This window comes from Pygoscelis adeliae, unplaced genomic scaffold (assembly GCF_000699105.1).
Source record: "Pygoscelis adeliae isolate BGI_AS28 unplaced genomic scaffold, ASM69910v1 Scaffold59, whole genome shotgun sequence".
Classification (NCBI taxonomy): Eukaryota; Metazoa; Chordata; class Aves; order Sphenisciformes; family Spheniscidae; genus Pygoscelis; species Pygoscelis adeliae.
Genome location: NW_008825565.1, coordinates 1,387,734 through 1,395,157, shown reverse-complemented (window position 1 = coordinate 1,395,157; position 7,424 = coordinate 1,387,734). Strand labels below are relative to the sequence as shown.

The 7,424-nt window shown below is 43.4% G+C and overlaps 1 protein-coding gene across 3 annotated transcripts in view; it reads left to right on the top strand.

Annotated features, from left to right (window-relative positions):
• Positions 1 to 7,424, top strand: part of LIMCH1 (LIM and calponin homology domains 1) — a 114,652-nt gene that overhangs the window by 82,243 nt on the left and 24,985 nt on the right. The window lies entirely within an intron of this gene.

Sequence of the window (7,424 nt, the reverse complement as noted above, 5' to 3'; positions counted from 1 at the left end):
TAAAAGTAGATAGTAAAAATAAAACAAGAAATAAGGACCGGCCTGCAAATAAAGCATGTAAAAGGATTGCAAACAAGTGGCAGGAGAGGGAATTCTCACTGCTTTTTTCTGTGTAACAACAAAGAGAATTGGAGATGTGGTGAGAGTTGGAGTATGATAATTTTTTGCTTTCATCTCACATTTCATCGAAGCATTGGCCAGATGGATAACAGGGAGCGGGCAGGAATCTATCCCGGGGAGCGATGGTTCATTCATGCCAAAGGGCTTGTGTCTTATCTTACTCCCCTGCTTCATGCCAGTCTCTGGCCATGGACAACCGAGCCATGGAGCCTGCAGCAAGCACGGGGGCTGGGATGTGCTGTGAGCACGGACTTGATCCTGTCAGAGGGAACTAGTATAGAGTCAAAAGTGAATGATTTGCAGGAAAGCAGGCAGGGATGGCAGAGCAGAAGCTGCTCAGAATGAATTGGCTGTAAGGGAAAAGCCAGGTAAGCATTGTGTCTGATATGGGAGAGCTGGTAATGGGAATGTTTGAAGGATAGGGAAGAGCCTTAGCTTGCTGTATATTAGAAACACAATGGCGATCAGAAAAGTAGCCGAATGAAAGTGTTACTGTCTCCTTTTTTAGGATTTCCAGACCAGTGTAGCTGTGGAAGAGTTGAGAGGAAATTCAGCAACAGAAGCCACTGTTAGGGCTTGGGTGTGTTTGTACCTGTTTGATGCCCTCTCATCCTTCCCTTTCTACAGCTTTGAGGATGATGTGGCCAGCTGAACGCAGATTTTTCTGTGTCCGGTTTCTGCTTCCAGTGCCTTAGTCGTCGTGGTGATATTGGTAGAGGAGGCCAATTGAATTCTTAGATTCCTTGTGACTCTTGACATTTGCAGAATACCTCCTGGTTTGTAAGCTTGAGTGCACTTAATGATGAAGCCTTCTAGAGAGAAGGAGTGTGCACCCAAATGGTGCTATTGACAGAGTTTCTCTGCTCTAACTAAGGATTTTCTATCGCTAGCTTCACGATTCCATCAATAATGTGACTGGGTAGTGCAAATCATTATAATTACTCCTGGTGCTTCAAGCAAAGGCATGTGTGTCAAGCATGTTAAGGGCAGAGCAAGGAGAGGAGACTGCTTTGAGGGGGATCTTACATGGGGAAACAAGTGGAATACACTGAGTGTGATGGGGGGAAAGAGGAGACCTGCCTGTGGCTAGAAGGGAATTTGCCAGCCTAAGACAAGATTACAGGTTCTGTTCCTTCTAGATGTTTGCTTCTCTTTACCCAGCTGCTTCGTTTTAATTTTCCAGGTCCCGATGCATTAAACTAAGGCATGGGCAGTAATTTAGCTATTGAGCATACAGGAGTGCCCTGGTTCATGGATGGGAAGGGCTTAGATGCCAGGTTACAGAGATGGGGCATGGTACTGATGCTTGACTGCAGTGCGATAGGCAGCTCAATATGGATGCAATCGGTCTGGGGCCTTATCTGCAAGAATCGGGCAGCTACGCTGCACTCACTTCACTCAGCCTTCTCCCTGTACCTATTTTACTTCGGTTTCTGGACAAACACAACAACATCAGCCTGCATCTGCAGAGTCTGAAATGCTAAACTCCTCTCTGAAGGTATAACCCCTCCTCGGAAGGTTGGGAATCCAAATTAGGAAAGAAAAGAGCCTCCTGGGCTTGTTCCACTCCTCATAAAACGTGGCCTCTTGCTGAGTAGGATGCTGAATAACTCTAGCTGTCACTGTGAGCCCTCCAGAGGGGAAGAAGGGGATTGCTTTCTTCCCCAGCAGGATGGGGCTTCCAAGCTACACATTCTTGGAAGTAAGAAAGCCTTCTGAAGCTGCCGCTGTAGCACCTCCCGCAAGGAGAAACCAGGGCTATAGTTTTTGTCTGATGCTTAACCCTACTGAATTTTTAGGAGAGGAGGAGAAGATGACAGAAACAGGGATAGAAAAGTAGCTGAGATGAAGAAGCAGAGCTGTCTGGAATGGAAGAAGTGACTACGTTTCTTTTGCCTTGAGAAAACTTTTACAAATTGAACATGTTTTCAAAGCCTTTTCTAAACTTGCTTTCTCTGCCTTTATTTGTATACTTTCCTTTATTGATATAGTTCTTGTTAGTTATGTCCTTCCCAGGCTTTGAATAAGATTCACAGGCACTATTTCCTCTGCCTGTTGAGATGCTGTTTCTAGGGGGTTTTCCCCCTCTAGTTGCTCTGAGATTTGCTTTGGGGTTGTATTTTATTCATTCATTTTCTGCCCCGAGTCTCTTTTGTGAAGTATATATTCCTTTTCATAGATAATGTTACCTTTGGCCCTCCTGTCCTCCCCTTCTGATCCTCTTCCTGTTCTTTGCATGCCCCTTCCTCCTTCTCCATCCCTCTTACGGCTGCTCCCCTGCTGTTTCAGTTCAGTTGTCAAATGGACTAGTCCTGTCTTCCCTCCGCCTGGCAGGCTTCCCTTTGAAGCTCTGTAGCCCTGCTCTGAATCTGTCCAGCTGGCCTCAGGCGTTGTCTGCAGTACAGGAAGATGCTGTGCAGCTGTACTTCAACAGCTCTTTTGGTCTGAAGTTTGGAAAACGGTTTAGTCAAGTTGCACCACTTAAAACGCTAATATGATTGAGGTTTTTGGGGAGCTAGAGAAGTGCAGGGATCATTTCACATGGGTGAGACCTCAGTGTTGGTTGTCTTTTTGACAGAGAACCCCCTCTACATGTGAATCAAATAATGATTGGCAATCAGAGACTGATTGGGAAACATAGGTAACTCCTGCCTAAATCTATGAAATGAGATGCAAAAAGCTGCAGCAGGTGGGAAGGATGGTAAAGAAAAATATTATCAAGAAACTATACTTGTGTCTGTAGCGTATAGGTAGAGTACTTAGATATTGGGGGGGGGATTTTACAAGAGACTTATCTTTACTAAAAGTAGCTTATGAAATTTTGCCTATGATTTAAGGCTGGAAAGGATAAATTTGGCCTATAAGCAGGATGAAAATATCCCACTGGTGTTTGTGGAGCGATGTGCTGCTAAGAGAGGCAGTAGGTAAAGCACACCTCTCTTATTGCAGCTGGAAAAACTGGGGCAAAGGCCCAAAGACTGACTGATCAGTCAGTGCCAATGCCGGCAATTAAGTGAGAATCATCTCCTCGCCCCAGTCCTACCTGTCAGCCATTAGGTCGTGTTTTCTTTCCATTATACAGAACAATTAGGCACATTACAAATGCTGAGAAGTTGTATCCTCTAGCTCTTTGAATCAGAAGTTGGCAAAGTAAATGTTTTGTTTTAAAACAATATTTGTGCAGATTTTAGTGTAGGAGGGTTAATTTGTCAGTGAGTAACATCACACTATTTTACCAATCTTTGTATGAGTGTTTAGAAATTATTGGCTTGTTATAGCTCTAATTATAGCCTTGCTCTGATCAACAAAAAAAAAAAAAAATACAGACAGCAACTTTAAAAAGATCAGGGCGAGGTGGTGATGGTGGGGAGAGATTTTGGCTTTCTTTTAATTTTTCACTAGCTAGCTTAAACTTGTCCATTTCTACTCACTGCATGCTTGGCACAAAATAAACTTTTTTTCTATATCCAAGTAACACTCTCCTTCATCTTCAAAAATCCCCTGATTGAACTGAGATTAAAGTATAAGCTTTCTTGTGGTTGAGGATTGTTGGCCAAGCTACAGGAGAGCAGGGTTGAAATCCTGATTTGTACATATCTGGTAGGACAAGTCTTTGTTCTTTGATTCATTACAAGAAACACTTGTAGAGTAAGTACATCTGTTCCAGATTGACAGCTTTGCCTTGAACCACACATGGGAAGGTGGGTGGAGGGCTGGACTACCTGAAGGAAAGAAGGTTTAGGATGAGAAGTGAGAGCAGCAAAGCTTCAAAGCAGCTAGAAGGGAACTCTGCTCAGGATGTGGTTACGAATCTAGTGTCTGTGTCTCCCATCCTCCAGACACCCATGCGCTTTTCAGTGTCTATGAGTGATGGGAGCTTATTTTACATCCCAACTGAGCAGTAATAACTCTAGAAAAATGACTAGCAGGAATACTTAACGCTATTTCTTGCAACACTTTCAAGGCTTCTCTGTCAATTACTGATCCACCCTGATCTTTGATTGTAATAGCTGGCCTGAGTATAGCATTACATAGCTGTCAGATGAGGCAGATGACTTAACGTGTCAGAGCAGTGTTCTGGCTGTAGTACTATACTGGTCTAGCATGCAAGGCACTTAGCTGTGGCAGCCCAAGGTCATGCCACCATTGCAACTCACAACAACAGAAAATGCTAGCTTTGATGAGGAAATCATGGTATGAAAATTCTAAAGTCAATGATACGTGCACAATTTTAGTCACAGGAGTTTGAAAGATGTGTCAGGCAATTTCTACATGTGACTATTGATACTGCAGCCAATTTCATTCCGGAGTGATTTTACAGAATTTAAACTGTGGTTCTAACCTGATTCTTCCCAATATCTACATTCTCACTGGTTCCAGACAGCTTGTTTTGTCATGTTTTCATAGAAAATACAGTAACGATATTTCACGTGGTTTTGTGTACAAGTAGTGTTACCTGACCTACGTTTTGATTTAATTTCCAATAAGGGTTAATAAAGTTCTACTGTAACTTCCTTTGGAGTTTGAATTCTTGTAGTAGTTGTGATGTTCTGTGTTTTAGGAGTTCCTAGTTATTTTATTTTTAGGGTTCTGTAAGGATGTAAGGTTCTGCCACAGCAATAGGCAATGTGGCTATTTCTGGCTTATATGGTCTTAATTAAAGAAATACTTGGACTGATATCCTAGTTTATAGGATAAAAATTCTGTCTGCCACAAACTGAACTAAGTTATTTTCATGCCTAATAGGTGTTTGATAACACTATATAGTCAGCTGTGCTTGTGTCTTTGTTAAATGGATACCTTGGTTAGCAGAACTGAGGTGTTGCTTTGTTCTCTGTTACTGATGTGCTCATAACTGCACCTGCAGTCATGATATTTAACTTTCCATCATGGACTGAGGCTCCTAAATCCTAAATGGGGAAGTTCATTTTAACTCCTTGGTAGCTGGGTGCATGGGGTAATAAAAACACCAATCCAAGTAGACAGCATTCTTCAGTTTTCAGGAGTTAACGAGACAGTCTTCACACCCGCCTGGATCTGGGGGCAGAGATAACCACGGCCCCTACACAGCAAGGTTTTTCCTACATCCCTTGAAGGCTTCATTGCCTGAGGTGGTGGACCAGCAGGTGTTGTGTGACCTTCCCTCGTAGGCACCTCCAGCAGAGCCAGCGTATGGAGTGGCTCTGTGGTCCTGCAAAATGACGCCTCTGCCCACATGAACGCATGTGACTGCAGCGGGGTGGTGCCAAGAGGCTGTGTGGGTCTGGTCCTTCATCCCAAAGCGTGAGAGCTCCTCTGAAACTCCTCAGAAACGTCGCTCGCCAAGTTGTTCGGTTTTTCAGTGTCCATGTCAAAATATGATCCTCTTAGGTACAATGAAATGCTTGTATGCCTTTTTCATGTTCAGTGATAACATCATCATTTGATTACAAAATATTTATGAAAAGTGAATGATGATAGTCTGTGGTAGAAAAGACATTTTATCGGCTGTATCAGTACAAGAATTTTCTTAAATGTATCATATATCTGTGGATATTGGTATTATAAATAGAATTAGATATACTGGGAATGAGAGAGTTCCCCAGTGAAGTTGACTTAATTTTTTTATAAATTACTTACTAATCAGTTTTATATTTTTAGCTGTATGTCGCTAGCATTTAATTGCTCAGCAGAGGGAGGAGGAAGAGTCAAGTCTCGTGAGCAGGAACAGAACTTCGGCAGCATGGCATTGCAAAATTCAGTTTTCCTGCAGCAAGTAGTAGCTTGCTCTTTTTTTTTTTTTTTTACTCCTCTTTGAAAGAACTTCTGTAAATAGCATCTATGTCTATACCTGGTTCAACCTCCTGGATATAGGTTATGGGTAGATTTAGTTATTGCACTTGTGCAGGATAGCTACATGACACAGCACCGTGTTGAGGTTGCCGAAGTAACTCTAGACCCAGAAGTGATAAAAGTACATCATGTCTGTGCATTTGCTGAGCTTTCTAAACCCTCTGAGAGGCCAGTGTGGCTGCGCTCTTTCCCCAGCTCCAGATGCCATTGGCACTTGACTTACCTGGGTGTGTGTGACGCTGTTTAACACTTTTTGTATCGGCCCCAGTTTATCACTGTTTATAGCTCTAAAGCCTCTGAGGTTGAAATTAAAGCTGGATTTCTTTTTTCTTTTTTTTTTATTTTTCCATTTGGACAGTTGCTTTTTGAGAGTGGAGGGTGAGTTCCATTGCTTTACCGGAAATAATAACAATATAAACATTAATAATTTACATTTATTTTGCAACAATTTCTTTGGAAGGGCTTATGCTTTGGAGCAGTGGGTAGAGTTGTCAGGTAGGTGCCTCTTGCTTTTCCAGTTAAAATCTACCTTGTTTAGGGCAAACCTTGAGCTCTTGATAATAGCCATTTGTTTAGGTTTTACGGAGGTTTGTAGGTTGTAGAATGACAGAATAATTCAGGTTGTAGGTCTCTAAGTCTTCTGCTCAAAGGCAAAGGCTCAAAGGATCAGGCGTGAGATCAGACTGGGTTGTGCAGGGTTTGACCATTCAAGTCTTGAAAACCTCAAAGGACAGAGATGGCACAACCTGTCTGGGCAGCCTGTTACGCTGCCTGGCTGTCCTGATGTAGAAAAGAAATACTTATTTCTGCATTGAGCAAGGTTGGGAGGGGTTTCCAGTAGCTTCTCCCCTGGCTTCTGTCATGTCAGGAGCCAGAACTGAGACTGAAGGAGACATTTTCTTTAGTTGCAGTGTTCTGCTGGGGCTTTCAGTGAGAAAGCTCTCATTGAAACACAGGCTGGCATCCAGATGGACTGGGGAAGGGAGAGGTGGGTTATAGGGGAGAAGAGAGCAACAGAATGGCAAGGGGCAAATCTCTGGGGCACAGGACTTGCAGTCTTTGGAACATTTCTCTGGGGCCTGTTTTTTAGCCTATGCCTCATCTCCAGTGACTGTCCCTCCTTGGAGTGTGTATAGAGGGGGAGCTCCGTGCCTTGTTTGCTCTTGGTATAGGCGCACTGACAGGTGGACATGGCAGAGAGGAGGTCCTCAAACTTTCCATGCTGCCTTTTTGAAGTGTGTATTTCACCCTCTGCCTCGTCCAGTTTGAGAACTGCTTTTAGGCAGAGGGGGATGTGTCCAAAGAAGAGCAACAAAGCTGGTGAAGGGTCTAGAGAACAAGTCTTATGAGGAGCGGCTGAGGGAACTGGGACTGTTTAGCCTGGAGAAGAGGAGGCTCAGGGGAGACCTTATGGTGCTCTACAACTACCTGAAAGGAGGTTGTAGCGAGATGGGTGTCAGTCTCTTTTCCCT